Raw genomic sequence first — 17,568 nt, forward strand, 5'->3', positions numbered from 1 at the left:
CAGAAGTATCTCATTGGATTTGATGTCAACTAATGTATTATGAAAGGACCTTATTCGACCCTATTAACTTAGATGTAGCTGAATTAACAAACATGGGCCCTATTTACAAAATTCACCAGGTTGCCAATGAGTAGATATCTTGAGGTCAGAAAGTATTGCATCAGGAATCCAGGTCCCCAGTGTCATCCCTTTTCAAACTGTGATGTTTGCAAACTTGCAAAGACATAGGATGTACTTTGCAAGGACCACTGATACCCTTGATCCTCTGAAGGTGAGAAGGACACAAGCTTGAGTTACGGCTGACGAGAACACGGTAGAGATGCCTGGGCGATCCCAGATCCCACTGGGGCTTTGACACACGTGTCTGCAAGGCCAGGCCATGGCTCATTGAAAAGTAAAGCAATGAGGTTCCCAAGGAAGCAGCCCTGACACCCTGCCCCATCTACTGGCTTTTTTATTTCTTGGATCTGCTGCTCACAGTTTCTGCATCTCTTGCTCGTGTCACTGCGGCCAGCATGCCTCTCCTGCAAGAGCAACCACCTCCTACCTTCCATGGTCTATGTTCCACCCATCCTGCAGCTTCACTTTTTAGAAGACAGCAAAGAAGAGAGAAAGCAGTCAGGAGGCAGTGCCTGAGGGCTGCACCTGAGTGCAAAGGCATGTCATCACGGTGACTGTCTGGACATCATGTGGCTACTTAGGGCCTCAAGATGTCTGGGTTATCCACACACGTCACATGGTCACATGCACATATGTGACCAACTGACTGTGCCTAACTCTTGTTACCCAAAATGTTTGATGTTACAGAGGCTACAGCCCTACATGCCAGGTGACATTTAATCTCCTGAGATTGATGACCCTGAGGAACAGTTGTTTCTGGGCCATCACAGATCTTGTGTCTGACTCACAGAATGAGAAGAACGCAGGGTTTGTTTGCTGCTGCCAGTTGCCTCCATAATTGCACGGTCCCTTGAAGGCAGGCAGGAAGTCTCCTTCAACCTCTGGAGCACTGGGAGGAGCCGTAGCTGAAGGAGGTGGTGAAGACACCGCTTCATCTCCTCCAGGTGCATTGCCGGACAAGCTACCCCAGAGGTCATGGAAGACACAGGCTCATCAACCAAATTAGTATTCTGGAATCACAAAATTCCTTAAATAAGTTTGAATGGCACAGTGAGAAGCAGAGGGGATGAGACAGAAGGAACACATTACCTGATACCAGGGGTGCAAACTGTCACGTGTCCAGTCTCTCTCTGTCACATTAGCCTTTCCTGCTTGTGGGGACCAGAGCTCAAGTATGAGCAGAAGTCCCACATCTGGAAGGGCTCGGAGAAAATGGCATACACTGGCTCCATCAGACAGGCATGGGGACAAGGGTTCCTGGTCACAGCAAACCTGCACAGCCCTGAGTGCTCACATGGACACCTGGCCTATATTGTACCTGATATATTTGCCAGTGCAGCAGCTTTACCCCCAACAGAGAGGCTACAAGAAAGGTAGTGGCTTTGAAGACATGACTGCAGGGAACAGATGACAGGCTCATCTGGGACTTCCAAAAGCAATGTCTATGGAAGGTGGAGACCCCTTCGTGAGACAGCTGGAAATGAGACTGGAGATACCATACCTCTATGGTCTGAATGTTCGTATGCCCCTCAAACTCATGTTAGAATCCCAACACCCAAGATGATGGGGTTAGGAGAGGGGCCTGTGGGAGGTGCTTAGGTCAGGAGGATGGAGCCTCTATGGATGGGAGTGGGGCCTTTACAAAAGAGACCCCACAAAGCTCACTCACCCCTCCACCAAGTGAGGACATGACAAAGAGGTGCTGTCTGTGAACCAGGAAACATGCTCTCACAGACACCTGATTTGTAGGCATCTTGATCTTGGACTCACTACTCACTAAGGGCAGACAGGGGTAACAAATAGATATCTCCTGTCCCCATGAGGAGAAGATTGAGGGGTTCATGCAGCCCCTTGGGCAAGGCTCTGCACTGCCTGCACTCGGGGTCAGGCCCCAGCCTAAACCAGACCCTGCTCTCTACTGTCCTGGGGTGTGTCACCCTGGGCCAGGATGCCCCCTACACCAACATCCCACAGAACATGCAGATGGTGAGGTGGGGGTGGCGGTCTCCAGGGCCCAGGCCAAATGGCATGGTGGTGCGGCTCCCCTCCCCAACCTGGTCTGGGCAAAATCCTCAAACTTCCTGGATGTGGGCAGCATGCAGGGCTCAAGCATCACAGGCAGCACGGCATGCGTGGAAGGGCAGGTGCCACTGCCTGAGGACTCTGAGCTTCACAAGGTGATCCCACAATGCAGTCCTGAGAGATTTTCCAGGGGCCTAGACACCCTTGAGAAGCAGTGAAACAAGAGACGGTGTGTGCCCTGTGCAGAGTGGAAGGGGGTCTACGTGGTGATGTTTCTTCCCAGTGGGCACAAGGCTGCGTGAATGCTCGGTCTCCCACTGTGAAGGCACAGGGAGGAGACTGAGGCTTTCAGAACTAGCTTCCTTCTCTCATGCTGCAAGCCCTCGTCCCATGCTCTGCAAGAGCACTTCCCAGCGAGCCTGTGAGCTCTGCCCCCTGCACCACAGCAGAGGGGAGGAAGGCCTAGAGGCTTCTCTGGTCAGGGCCCCACCGGCCCCTTCTGGACACAGTGCCACGCTGCCCTGTCTCTGTTCCAGTGCGTCCACACGAGGCTCCTGGCGGTCTCCTCTGGGGTCCTCTAGCTTCACTGTGCACATGGCATCCAGCACAGGCACACAGCTAGGCGGGGCTCCAGAGAAACAGCACTCTGCTTCAGGGAGGACAGATAATCGTCTCATGTTGGCAGAAGAGTCGATTTTCTGGGTCTGAAGTTTGCAAACAAAATCCCTGTCTTTGAGAAGGCAGATTAGCAATGGAATACCTTCCGCATGGTTATCTGTGTAAATGATTTGTCCTGAAATCAATCTCTCTGTGTGCCGAACAGCATTCTAGGTGCATCTGTGAGGTGCTTCTGGGTGAGGTTCACACCTGAATCTGCCCTCCCTAGTGAGGGTGGGCCTCGTCCAGTGCACTGAGGCCTGAATACAGCAGAAAGGGTAGTAAACCCCTCTCCACCTGGCTGCTGAGCGGGACCCGGTGTTCTCTGCCCCCGGACCAGAATGTGCATTTGCTGTGCTTGCGCTCTCGGGCCTCCCAGCTCAGGCTCTGACCCCCACCGCCAGCTCCCAGGTCTGCAGCAGGCAGGCTGCACATTAGGGGGCTCCCAGCCTCTATAAGGTTGTGAGCCAATTCCTTATAGTACACACACAGGTATACACACACACACACACCAAACACACAAAGGTACACACACTACACACACACACAAGTCCACTTTCACGCCACACTCACACCACACACACACCCTACACACACACACACACACATACACACATCACCAGCTCCCGGGTCTGCAGTGGGCAGGCTGCAGGTCAGGGGCTCCCAGCCTCCATAACTTTGTGAGCCAATTCCTTGTAATAAATGTTATACGTTATATTTCCCCGGAAAACCCACACTAAGACAACCGTGTTCATTATAAAAGACAAGAACCAAAATTACAGTTGTACTTTCCCAATTTTCACAATTTTATATACACACATACATACACACACGCACATGACACAGTTGGGGAAGAAACACAGCAAAATAGCCTGGTGGTTACAACTGAGTAGTGGGACTCTGAAGAAATATTGATTCTTTATCCTTTATTCTAATTTCTATGTGTGGTATGAGCATAATTTACTTTTTTCAGAAAATAATAAGCATCTGTTTTTTCTAAACTCGTACTGTTCACAGTTAAAGGCATTGATTTACAACCATCACAAACATGGAAACCACCCAGTGTCCATCTACTAGTAAATGAATAAACAAGAGGTAGGACCGTGCATATGAGAGACCACACAGACATGAGCAAATCGCTGATGTGCGTCCCCTCGCATCACAGTGAAGTTCAGATGTCCTGCAGAAAGTGTCCCGTCCCACGACCCCAAAGTCAAGAACAGGGAAAGCTGGTGGACAGGGAGGGAAAGCAGATGTGAACTTGTCTGGCAAGGGGTGAGGGGGTTACTTTGAATGGACATGAGGAGACTCTGGGGGTGAAGGAAATGTCCTGGATTGTGGAGGTGGTCTCACAGGTGTGTACATCTGTCAAAACTTACACAAAAGACACAAGAACAGTAACCATCTGTCTCATGTCAACATCTGGTGAGATTACATGTCAGCTGTGCATTTCATGCTAATGCCTATTCACTCGCTGGTTTGACGGGGTTTGGGGGTTTTCTGCTAACTATTGTTTCTCCTTTAATTTTATTCCTTCCAAAAATGATGATCTGTTATATGTACCAATATTAATATGTTCTTAAACAATACGAGGGTTAGGGCAGTCAAAAACCCATGAATAACTTATGACTTCCCCCAAATCTAACCGCTAATAGCTACTTTTTAGCAGAAGCCTTACTGGTCACATCAACAGTCAATTAGTACGTATTTTGCATGTTGTATGCATCATATGCTGAATTCTTACAATAAAGTAAGTCAGAGAAAGGAAAATGTCATTGAGGAAATCATAAGGAAGAGAAAACATATTTACAGGACTGTATGGTATGATTTTTTTTTTAATCCAGACAAAAAAAAAAAACTTTTAAAAAATCAACATCTAAGCAGACCTGCACAGTTCAAAACCCCATTGATTCTATCTGGATAGAGCCTCCAAACTCTCTCCAGATTAAGAATTACTATTTTATGGGTGCCTGGGTGGCTCAGTCAGTTAAGCGTCTAACTCAGGATCTCAGCTCAGGTCATGATCCCAGAGTCGTGGGAAAAAGCCCCAAACCGGGCTCTCCACTGAGCATAGAGCCTGCTTGGGATTCTCTCCCTCCCTCTGCCCCTCTTCCCTACGTATGCTCTCTCTCAAAATAAATAATAAACATTAACAAAAATGAATTAACATTTTAAGGGGTATCTCCAGACTTTATATACACTCTTAGCACAATGCTTATATAAAATCACTCCCAAACATGTTTATTATTGGGGAAAGAGATGGGACTCTTGGTTGCAAGTGACAGAAATTCAGCTCACAATCGTGGATCACTTACATCTAAAGGTGCTGCAGGTACAGCTAGACCCAGGGGCTGAGAGGCCATTGTTGGGCTTCCTCCTCCCCTCTCTCTGATTGCCTCTGGTTCTGCTTGGGGTTGGTTTCCCTCTCCCGCCACAATGCACAATAACGACAAATACTCTCTCTCACCATACTGAGAGTCTCATGGGAGGACTACAGTTGGGTCTCATGTCCAACCCGTGAACTTATAACCCTGAACAGGATGGGGAGCCATGACCACTCAGACCTGGGCCACCTGCCTGTGCCTGGGAAGGGTGTGTCCATCACCTCACAGAACCTCAGGGCTGGGTGGGAACAACATCTTGGTGGAAGGATGGTGCTGAGCAGGCAGAACCAGCAGAGGTGTCGCTGTGTTAGAGCCACAGGTGAATGTCCAATCACAGTTCATCCTTTGGGGCCATGGTTTGTTGCCATAATAAAGAGACCTGAAATGCAGTGGCTTAATGAAGGTGGACGTCTCTTTACTTCTAACATAACATTGCCAGAGGTGGACAGGCAGACTGTGGGCAGCGTGGCATCTGTGGGAAGGAAGGACATGCTCACAGATTCAGTGGGACAGGAAGTGGCACGCATCAGCTCTGTCACATACCACTGACCAGAACTTAGTCACGGGGCCACTTGCAGCTGCAAGGGAAGCTGGGACGTGCGGTCGCTACCTGAGTGACCGCGAGCCCAGCTACAAGGATACTACATTAAGGAAGGGGAAATAGATAGGAGTGCCAAATTAGGAACTGCCCCCAATGCTCTAGTGTAATTAACACTGTAATAAACGTACTTTTAAACCACTCACCCACTAGAATTCTAAATTGACAATACCCCGTGCTGGCGAGGATGTGAAGCAGCTGGTGGGGGCAAGAAATGGTACAGCTGCTTTGGAAATCGGTTCAGCAGCACCATTCGAGGCAGATAGGCACATGCCCTCTAACCTGCCAGTCTCTCTTCTAAGTGTTTACCCAGCAAAACTGAGGGCAGATGTTCACCAAAAGGCGTGTGCAAGAATGCTCATAGCAGCTTTATTGTAACCTCAAATTAAGAACCATCCAAGCGGACAAAGGAATCCCGGAGTGTTCACATGGTAGAACACCACTCAGCCACAGAAAATGAAGGGTCCACGCCAGGAAACAGATGAATCTCTGAGACATGGTTCTGAGTGTCAAGAGTCCCACACAAAAGTGTGCAGTCTATATGTTCTGTCTATCAAGTCTGGTTAGAGGCCCCTCCACGGAGCATTCCCAGTGGGCAGAGGTGGATGGCAGCCAGCGCTGTGCCCTTGGCACCCCGGGGCTTGAGTTCCCCCCCACCACCAACATGCAGGACGTGCTGGCCTCCTTGTCCAGACAGGTGATTGTCCAAACAGGGGCAGGTGGCTTTAGCAGGGGTGGGGGGCACGTATTTTCATTTGTCCCGGTTAATAGGCCAGGTGAGTGCTTCCCTCCAGGGGAAGCTGCCAGATGCTTGCCAGGTGGCCCGACCACTTACACTCACATTGGCACTCAGCTTCCGCTGCTGGGTCCTGCCCAGTGTGCATGCCCATCCGTTTTGGGGCTGAATCCCAAGGAGATGCTCCCGGCATTTCCCAAATGTATATGGTGACAGAAGATTTCACATTTCTGGTGGAGGAACCACACCAGCCTGGAAGGCCCTGCAGATAGGTGGAGATGAGTCCCCAGACACATGGGCACAGGGTTCTGATCCAGATTAGCCGGAAGTCCCATGTGCGGGCTGATCTCCACTTTGGGGAGCTCCCGGAGAAGCTGTCCTTGCAGCCGGCCCTGCCTGCATCCACCTGGCCTCATCTTACCTGCTGGAGAGGATCTGCAAGGCCATCGATGCCTCAGCAGGGTTCTGTTGGGTGGAGACTGGGCATGAATTCCTTGGATCACTTTTGTTTCCAAGACAAGTGTGAGAAGCAGGATTTAAATGATGGGTTATTGTTGGCTTCATTGCTCACATTTTCATGTTCTTCCTTCTCTAATCCAAACAGAATCGAGATTTGAACTTATTTAGGAGATCTGAACATAGACCCTGCTTGAAATTAGAAGCCATATCTAGAACCACCCCACCCACCTAACAGCACACTCATGGAAGACAAGGGACCTGGAGGGTGTCACATCCAGATGGAAGAGAGGTGGGAAACTGCCCACCGACCCTGAGGATTGTGGAGGCCACCTGCAGGCAGGAGGGGATCTGGCCAGGCAGCTGTGTCCTGGGGAGGTCGGGGGTTGGGCTTTGGACAGTCGACCTCTCCCTGGGCTCCCACAGCTCCCCAGGTGGGCTCTGTGGCCCATGGGACTCCTGAGGCTCCCACTGAAGGGGCCGTGCAGCTGTACCTGCTTCTCTTGGGACACCTGCTCAAGTAGTGTCCATGTGACAAGCTGGACTGTGAGGGTACCCAGCAGAGAGACCACATGGGGGATAGAGACAGAGACAGAGACTGAGAGAGAGAAACAGAGACAGGGCCTGACCTGTGCACAGCAGGTTGTTCAGACGCCACATTCCAGCCTCTGCAGCCCAAGGCTTGGCCACAAGCACTGATGGGCCCTGGGCTGGATCACTGAGGAGTATGGTGGCTGCCCCTGCTGACCAGGGATGTTGCGTTGCATCTCAGAGGGCTGCTGGGGCCACTGCAAAGAGAATCATCTCGGGCTGTTGGGGGTCCAGGGCCCTGTTGGAGCAAAGGGAGCAGATCCATTGCCTGGCCCTCCATCCTCAGGACACCCTCCCAACATCTAGAAGCTTCTCTGGGGAGGGCAAGGCTGGTGAGAGAGCCACAGGGATGTATGCTGCCAAGGGCAGCTGAGGTTGAACCACAGAACTAGACTTTGCTGGGGTCACCTACCACTGCATCCAAAACACAGAAATGCCCAGATGGAAGCTACAGCATGTATTGTTTTGCACGATTCTGTGCTTGGTAAGTGGGTCCCTGCTGATTTCCCTGGGCCCCGGCAGGCCTGAGTGGGGTGCCTGGGGCTCCACACATGTAAGACTCAACTTCTGCCTGTTTCAGATTCCACGTGTAAGTGAGACCACGCAGCCTTTTCCTTGTGTGTCTGGCTTATTTCACTCAGCATAACGTCCTCCAGATCTGCCTGTTCTTTTTTACAGCTGAGCAATATTCATTCATATATGCATCACTCACTGGATGGACACTTAACCCGTTTCCATGATGGGCCATTGTGAACAATGCTGCCATGAGTGTGGGGGTGAGGAGATCTCTTCCAGACAGTGATTTCCTTTCCTTCGGGTAAATCCCCAGGAGGGGATTTATGGACCATCAGATGGTTCTATTTTTAACTTTTTGAGGACTCTTCATGCTGTTCTCCACAGTGACTACACCAGTTTGCATTCCCACCAGGAGGGTTCCTTCTCCTTCACATCCTCATCAATACTTGTTATTTTAAAATAATGATGATTTCAACAGTGCCCTCATTGCCTCATTGTCAGTAAAGAGCCAGGATGCTTCCAGGGAGCTGGGCAGTCTTTTGGCCTGGGAGGAAATAGCCAGAATGTCCTGAAATTCATTGAGTGTGGTGAGGCTCTCCTGGCCACCCACTTCCCCCACCCCCACCCCCGAGCTGAACTGCTGGCTTATCGGAATACTTGGCAGGAAGTTAGGGACAGGGGATGGAAGGCAGACAGAAAGAGATGAGAGGCTCAGAAACAGGGAAGATGCTGGAGAGCAGGTGTTGTGTGGGGTAGGGAGGCCAGGCTGGAAACGGGTCCCTGCCACCTGTGCTGCTCTGAGCAGGTGGGTTCAAGAGGTACTGTCACCATCCATCGGGTGGAAGCGATGACTTCCCAGCCACCGTGAACCTTTATGGGCAGAGGGGCCATTAGACATGTTGGTGTGTCTCAGGAGGGCTCACCCTAACCTGATCCAGGCCCTGAAACTGCAGATTCTGTGACCGTTTGTAATGATTCATGCCAACAGCCTTTTAGTGTCCATAGGTGTTTCCTCTGTCCACACTCACAGTAGCAATCCCGTGAGCATCAGGTCTGACGGTCCCAAGAATGTAAAGGGACACGGCTTCTTCCAAGTTTCACTGGCTCTTCCATTTCTCTGCTTGTTTCACAGACACCAGGAAAAGGGAGGACAGGAGCAGAGCAGAGACACCGCTGAGGGCAGAGCAGCACCTGTTTGGAGGTCCCACAGCTGCCCACAGCCGCGTGGAAGAACCATCTTGTCACTCATGCAGACCTTCCCTCCAGGGAGGGCATTACAGGACAACAAATCAGAAGTTCCATTCTTGGGCTTTCTTCTGAGGTAAACCTCCAGCAATGTAGGATCTGAATCCAGAAAGATCCTGAGGGAAATTCTCCTCTTCATGTTCCAAGTTCCAGGATTAGAGCTTCCCTGGCTCCAGTCTTGTCGTGCAGCCTCTCAGGGTGTCAGTGGCTCAGCTGCACCTGCTGTAGGCCTAGACACCCGTTCTTCCTTCCTGGGAGGTGGTGCCCCGGGGTCCTTCCCTGCCAGTGCACCGGGTCTCCCCAGGAGGGCTCGGCCTCATCTCTTCCTTGCAATTTGCAGTGTCCTGTGACAGGGGTAAGGGGGTGTAAGGTCTCCAATCCAGGGTCACCAACGGACCGGGTGGGGGCACTTGATGCCGACAGAATCCAAAGGCAGAGATGTGAGTGGAAATGACACAAGAAAGTAATTCATTTCAGTGATGACACCAGGAAGACAAGAGACCAACATCTCAGAGACTATATCCCAGGAGCTGAAAATGAATCCTGGCTTATGTTAGGAAAATGTAAGACAGAGGCCCCTGGCTGCATGCAGGGGAACTGAAGATGGATGGGTGCGCGCAGGGGGGCAGGTGTGTGCGTGAAGGGGAAAAGTGAGTACGTGCAGGGGGGCCAGTGGATGTGTTCAAGGAGGCAGGGGCAGGTGAGTGCATGCAGGGAGTGGGAGGGAGCATGTGGGGCAACAGATGGGTGGGTTCAGGGAGGCAGAGGTGCATGCAGGGACATGTGGGTGTGGAGAGAGGGGCAGTGAGGTAGGGCTGTGCATGAGAGAGGTAGGTGGGTGCATGTGGGGACCATGTGGGTGTGCACAGGGAGGTGAAAGTGGTTGGGTGCATGTAAGAGGGCAGGTGGGTGCATGCAGGGGGAGTGAAGGTGGGTGAGTGGGTGCAGGGGGGAAGATGGGTACAGGAAGGGGGCATCGGGGTGAATGGATACATGCAGGGGGCACACGGGTGCATGGAGAAGGGCTGGGGGTCAGGTGGGTGCATGTATGTTGGCATGTTGGTGCAGGCACAGGGGCTGGTGAATGTGTGAAGGGAGGCAGTGGGGCAGGTGGGTGTATGCTGGGTGGTACTGGGCACACAACTGTGCAGGGGGGCAGGGGGGCAAATATCTGTGTGCAGATGTACAGAAAGAGGGGTGGATGTGCTCAGGGGGGCAGGTGGGTGAGTGGGTACATGCAGGTGGAGTGAAGGCAGATGAGTGCGTGCAGTGGGGCAGGGGGCAGGTGGGTGTGTGTAGAGGGGCAGGTGGGTGCATGCAGGGTGCAGGTGGGTACATGCAGGGGGCCAGGTGGATGTATGCATGGGGGTGGATGCATGCAGGTGGGTGGTGTACAGGGGGGCCACGTGGTGTTCGGGGCTCAGTTCTTCCGGTACAAACCCAACTGAACGGTGCCAGCAGGAATAAAGTGCTTCCTGGAAAGAAAAGCCTCAGTGTCATGACTCCCTGTGAGAATCCTGCTACAATAAGGGTGTCGCCCTTTTAGAACAGAAGAACGACTAAATCTCAAGAAACTCTTACCAAAAGAGAAGACACACACTTAAATCCTCATAACAACCATACCCTCATTTACTATGCTTGCCTGACAACAACACTAAACTTGCCTTCCCACCACCCAAAATCTTTTGGTCTTTAGCTGAAGATAGCATTTAGGGTGAGGACTGGGCCACATCGGGGAGTTACTCCGTTTTCCTGGGTATCTGCCATATACAGGACATATGCAAGTTAACTTCTGTTTGTTTTTCTCCTGTTAGTCTATTCAGCAATAAAAGCAAATGAACCATCACCCCATACAAAGACATGGATGAACCTTACCTGTATCCTTCTAAGTGAAGGACTCCTGTCTGAAAAGGCTACATACTATGTGATCCCATTCATAGGGGATTCTGGAAAAGGCAAAACTAGAGATGATAAAAGGATCAAGTGGTAGGGGTTTGAAGTATTCCATGGTATTTGAGTGATTTATACCTGCCACTATGCATTTGTCAAAACCCAAGCATTTTTACATCCAAAAGAATACATCATAATCCTCTAAAATAAAGTTATTTAGGATGTGGGAGTGTCACAGGATGGTGTAGGGGCCAAGGGTAGGTCACCCCAAATGTGCCACTTTGGCATATTGATTACATTTTTTTTAATTTTCAAATTTATTCATATTTGAGAGAGAATGAGCAGAGGAGAGGCAGAGAGAAAGGAAGACACAGAATCTGAAGCAGGCTCCAGGCTCTGAACTGTCAGCACAGAGCCCAACATAAGCCTTGAACTCGGGAATGGCGAGAAGTCAGACACTTAACTGATAACCTTGCTGGATAGAGTACTCTTGGTTGCAGGGTAGTGGGGGGGGGGGGGGGGGGGGGAAACGGGGATTCTTCAGCATCTTGAATACATCATGCCACTTCCTTCTGGCCTGCAAAGTTTCTGCTGAAAAATCAGCTGATAGCCTTATTGATTTCCCTTGAAGATAACTGTTTTCTTTTCTCTTGCTGCCTTTAGAATTCTCTCTTTATCATTTTTTGCCATTTTAATACTATGTGTCTTGATGTGGACCTCCTTGGGTTGATTTTGTTGGAGGCCCTCTGTATGTCTTGGATCTGGATTTCTGTTTCCTTCCCCAGATTCAGGAAGTTTTCAGCTATTATTTCTTCAAATATATTTTCTGCCCTCTTTTATCTCTTCTTCTGGGATCCCTATAATGTGAATGTTATGATGCTTGATGGTGTCACTGAGTTCCCTTAATCCATTTTCATTCTTCATTATTCTTTTTTCTCTCTCCTGTTCAGCTTGATTACTTTCCACTACTCTGCCCTCCAGGTTGCTGATCCATTCTTCTGCTTCCTCTAGTCTACTATTTATTCCCTCTAGTATATTTTTAATTTCAGTTATTGAGCTCTTCATCTCTGATTGGTTCTTTTTTTCTATCTCTTTGTTGAGGGTCTCATTGAGGTCCTCTACTCTCTTCTCCAGTCCAGTATCTTTATGGCCATTACTTTTTTTTTTAATGTTTATTTTTGAGAGAGAGAGAGAGAGAGAGAGACAGCGTGAGCAGGGGAGGGGCAGTGAGAGAGAGGGAGACACAGAATCCGAAGTAGGCTCCTGGCTCTGAGCTATCACCACAGAGCCCGATGCAGGGCTCAAACCCACGAACTGCAAGATCATGACCTGAGCCAAAGTCGGACATTCAACCAACTGAGCCACCCAGGCATCCATCTTTATGAGCATTACTTTAATTTCTCTATTGGGCATATTACTTATCTCCATTTCACCTAGCTCTTCTGCTGTGATTTTGTCCTGTTCTTTTATTTGAGACATATTCCTCTGTCTCCTCATTTTTACTAACTCTCTGTGTCTGTTTCTATGGGTTAGGAAAGTTAGGCATGTGCCCTGCTCTTAAAAGTATTGGCCTTATGAAGAAGAGGTCCTGTGGGGCCCTGCAGTGCAATTATCCCTGTTCACCAGAACCTGGTGCTTCAGGGGTATCTATGTGTTGCATGTGTCCTACTGTTGTGGCTGAGCCACTTTTTCCTTCAGTCTGGTCATCTGCAAGGGCTCCCTTTGCCTGTTGTGGGCAGGGTTTGGTCTCTATGTTGTTAGTGAGCCAGTCTGGAGCTACCTTAGGCTAGACTTGAGTCAGACCAGGCACTTGCTAGAGCTGCAGTAGCACAAAACTGCAGGGCATGCTATCTGTCCTGTTCCCTGAGAAGGGGACATTGCCTACTGTCAGGTCAGATGTCTGCCCCCAGCCCACTGCTGGGGCTGCAATCTGACTAGTCTGTGTGGTTATCTTCCCCTCTCCTCAGTTCAGAAGTCACTTTGGAGTGGTGGTGGCTCCTGTCGGGGCCATTTGCACACTGCCAGGCTTGTGGCACTGCTTTGAATGGACTCCTGATGAGGGCAGGTCCACAGTAGAACATGAGGGTGGGGTGCACAGTGTTAGCAAGGTCTATGCCTGTCTTCTGGAGACACTTTTGAAAATTCCTGCCATCAGGCTGGAGGGGACAGGTCTGCATGGAGGTGGGGTGCACAGTGCCAGCAAAGTCCGCACAGTGCTGCTGCGGGAGGGGACCTGCAGCTATCCGAGAAAACTGCCTAGGCTGAGATGGAGGGGGTGGATCCACAGAAGAGCATAGGGGATAGGGCACACTGTTGACAAGCTAGGTGGAGAGGGTTCATGCTCTGCTGGTTCCCTCAGGTGTCCATGTATCTAGGCTGGGGGGCAGGGGAAGGAAATGGTGCTTGACAGTTCTTTTGTTGTTGAAGTCTCCCAAAGATCTCGGCCCCTCCAGCATATCTCTGTGATTGGTAAGCAAACCTCCCTCCCTAATAAACTAGGCATTTTTCAAACTGCTGTTTCTATGCTGTATCTCAGTGGAACTGTTTGTTGCGCTCTCTCTTTAAGGGCAAGTACTCAGTTTCCTCTCACCCTCCACCTTTCCTAGAGCCAAAACCACTGTTTTTTAAAGTCCCAGATGTTAAGCCCAACTGATTGTAAGAACTCACGAAATTAGGACCCTCTGGTTTTCAAAGCCAAACGTTATGGGAATTCAACTCTCCCGTGTGGGTTCCCAAGCCTAGGGTGACTATTGTGAGGGTCAGTTTCTCTCCCTTCTCTGTACCTGCCCACAGTGTCTCTTCCTCCTGCAGACAGTCTCACAGGTCAGTTTGGCTCCCAACCACATCTCCACCCCTCTCACCCTCTTCAGTGTGGCCTCTTCTCTACACTTAGCTGTGGAGAACCTGTTCTGCCAGTATTTGGGTCATTTTCTGGGTTATTTACACTGATGTGGGTGTTAGCTGTTGCATCCATGGGATGAGGTGAGCTTAGAATCCTCCTACTCCACCATCTTCCCCAGAAGTTGAGCTATTGTCATTTTTATAAAGGACTTTTAAAAGTGTACCTACAGGAGCATCGGGGTGGCTCAGTCGGTTAAGCATCCAACTCTTGATTTCAGCTTCGGTCATGATTTCACAGTTCGTGACATCGAGCCCTGCTTCAGGCTCTGGTCTGACAGCGTGGTACCTGCTTGGGATTCTCTCTCTCCATCCTTCTCTGCCCCTCCCCCTGCTCTCACTCTCTCTCTAAATAATAAACTTTAAACAAAAATAAAAACAAAAGTGTACATATAAGTAATTTGTGGTCTGCCACTTTAATTTTTTTAATATTTATTTGAGAGAGAGAGAGAGAGAGAGAGCATGAGCAGGGGAGGGGCAGGGAGAGAGGGAGACACAGAATCCAAAGCAGGCTCCAGGCTCTGAGCTGTCAGCACAGAGCCCAATGCGGGGCATGAATCCACAGACCACGAGATCATGAGCCAAAGTCGGATGCTTTACCAACTGAGCCACCCAAGCGTCCCTGTGGTCTGTAGTCTGTTACTTTAACCTAACATAAAAGTGGGCATCTAATTAGGCCACATTATTTTCAACATTTCTATGAAATATAATGTTACAACCATTGGACATTTGGGTTATTTCTGGGTTTTCTCTGTGAAATGAAGTACTTTAAAGCAACATCTGTGCATCCAGTCTGCTTTTGTTTGTACTTTATCAGTGATATAACCTTTGGCAATTACATCAATATCATCATCTATAGGAGGGAGATAATGGTGTGACCTACCTCTGAAGGTAGTGGTGTGAATTAATTACACATTATGTGCTAGAAAATGTGTCTAGCCCATAGAAAGCATTTAACTAATATAAACTATTCTAAGTGTGGATTTTAATAACATAATAATGAACATCAGCAGGCATTAAGTTCTGATTTATTACCCCAATCTCATGATTGCCATATTAATTCCCAGCACAGTACTCAAGAGACTTTTTAATGGTTTGTATCTCCCAGATTGGAGGCTTCACAAAGAGGACACTTAGGGTAAGAACTCATCCTTACTCAGCAAGAACTATCTCCCAGATATCTAGGTGAATGAGGCCTGAGAGTGTCAGGGTGAGGGGGGGCGGGGGGGGCGGTGCAGAAGGCAAACAAGGACAGAGATCTGGGTCAAGTGACAAATACCTCTTGGATATTAGTGACAGACAGAAAGGCTGCCAGCATACAGAGTCACTCCTGTGTAGATAAGACTACCATACCTACAGGAAAGAGATTTCTGACATGGGATGCCCAGCCAGCTCAGGGAAGAAATTTTGGGAATACAGTAAATGTGGCAACAAATGAAGTGCCTGCTCAGCCCCCACCCCCCCCCCTTTTTTTTTTTTTTTTTTTTTTTTTTTTTGGACACTGCAGAACTCAAAATGGAAAGAAACCATGTATATGCAGTAAACATGGAAAAGCCTTTAGCCAGGGAACCATTCTCCTTTTGAAACATGACATAATTCATGCTCAAAAAGATCCTAATAAATGTGGGAAAGTCCCTCATCAGAAAACATTCTTTATTCAAGAACATAGTTGGTACCAGAAGGAAGTTTTTCTAATGCAATGAATGTGGGAAATTTCTCTCTTCACGTCTTCTCCTGTACCCATTTTCAACTCACTGCCTCACTCACCCTCTTGCAGGAAGCCTTCTGTGGTAGATGCCTTTCCATGCCTCCAGAATACCTGCACTCCCTAAAACATTGATGTTTCCCTGCATTCCTCTAGGCAAGGATGCCTGCTGATTCATGGCATGGTCCAAGAGCCCAACATGAGCACCTGAAAGAAGGGTTGGGCAGGCACCTACTCACTTGCCTCCAGATCTGGCTGAAGATGGAGATCCTCACTTTGATGGACTTTATGGGAACTTCCTCTATCTTCAGGCCCTCCTCTGAGGCCCACACTACCTTCCTATAGGCTCACAAGTTCCACAGAGTTCTCTCTTCTGGCTGGATATCTGAAGGAAAGAAGAAAGGAGACTGGGGGAGTGGGAGCTCATAGCAAAAGCCAAGTCCAGGGATCCCTGGAGCCAAGATCTGCTCACCCTTTCCATGAGCCACTTGCCCTATTCATTGTACCTCTAGCCATGAGTCTCCTCCCGGGAAAGCCATGCTCCATCTCTAGCTGGATGCCACATTCCAGGGACAGGATCCTCCTCACTGAAGCTAGGAGTTGAGCCTCTCCTCCCTGTCCCAACACCATATTCATCCCTTGCCTGGTCCTATTACCCATGTATCTCCTCCCAGATACTGGCTATGGCCACTCTCCTCCTGTCCCTACTAGCTCTAACCCACAGATATGTCCTGATGAAGCAAACTCTAGACAGAACCTAATATACACAGTCAAATAAAAACAGTTCTTTATTGAACACATTTACGCTGAAGTCAACCAACCCCTGACCACAGATAAAGCCCATTTGGTGATCAGTACAACAATGCAAACAAAGTGAGGCAGAGGCTCGGGTTCCAGGTTCCTCATGTCAGAAGTTTCTGATTCACAGAGAGGAGGGCTGCAGAGAACTTCATCAGCATCTGGTCATTAATTACAGCAGAAACTGAGATGACACTTGGAGGAACAGAGGAAACTGGGAGGCTCTGCGGGGACATTTGTTGGTCCCACACTTGACTTTTACATACACACTGCCTGTGTCCCTGCCTGCCAGTGACAGACAGGACCCTTGAGAGTTCCCTCAGGGACCATTCCTCAGGTGAGACCTCCTTGATGGAAACCGAAGCCTCTGAAAACATCGTGAACTGTCTCCTCATGAAAAACTGCCCAATCGTTCCTAGTTTGTTGCCTAATCAATAAAACTGCCCATCTTTGATGGAAAGGATCACACACAGGATGTTTCTGAGCTCAGCCTTCCCTGTCTAAATCCAGGATGGAAATTCTGCCAGTGTCGCCAATACCAGGACCAGAAAGTGCTTTGACAGAGTCCAACTTCACTTTCTTAAATGGGAGTCTTGAGGGAAGCAACAAGGCTCTCCTGGACGCCTGAGTCTCCACATTCTCAAAACCCAGAGTCTTTGCCACAGACACGTACACATGTGTCATGCAGGATTCACGTACATGGGCTTCCCCACAGCCCAGAGGGCATACACCACTCTTGGCACCTCCAGCAAGGAGACAGTGAGGCCACCGTGTTCATTCTCAGACCTCTGAGTATCTATTCTTACACTCTGCAGCAGCTCCTCCAGATCCTCTTCTGTCTCCAGCCTGCCGAGTGCTCCACTGGACAGTGAGGACACTGATAGATCTACTTTGATGTCACAAACAAATATCACCTCATAAGGTGAGCCCCAGATGCTCCAGTTAAACAATC

The 17,568-nt window shown here is 49.5% G+C and overlaps 1 protein-coding gene across 22 annotated transcripts in view; it reads right to left on the reverse strand.

Moving 5' to 3' along the window:
• Positions 1-5,017: 5,017 nt before the first annotated feature.
• Positions 5,018-17,568, reverse strand: part of LOC102956920 (tigger transposable element-derived protein 1-like) — a 35,155-nt gene continuing 22,604 nt past the window's right edge. For 16 of the 22 annotated variants that reach the window (XR_006211989.1, XR_006211990.1, XM_042969858.1 and 13 more), the window contains 4 exons: positions 16,058-16,203; positions 7,603-7,802; positions 6,939-7,108; positions 6,134-6,779 (listed from right to left, as the gene is read on the reverse strand). The gene's annotated coding sequence lies outside the window, so the exon portion shown is untranslated. Of the gene's footprint in view, positions 5,656-6,133; positions 6,780-6,938; positions 7,109-7,602; positions 7,803-16,057; positions 16,204-17,568 lie in introns of those variants that run through there. The other 6 variants (XM_042969842.1, XM_042969847.1, XM_042969845.1 and 3 more) reach the window with 6 other exon arrangements.

The sequence above is a fragment of the Panthera tigris genome, chromosome E2, assembly GCF_018350195.1.
Source record: "Panthera tigris isolate Pti1 chromosome E2, P.tigris_Pti1_mat1.1, whole genome shotgun sequence".
In the NCBI taxonomy this organism is placed as follows: Eukaryota; Metazoa; Chordata; class Mammalia; order Carnivora; family Felidae; genus Panthera; species Panthera tigris.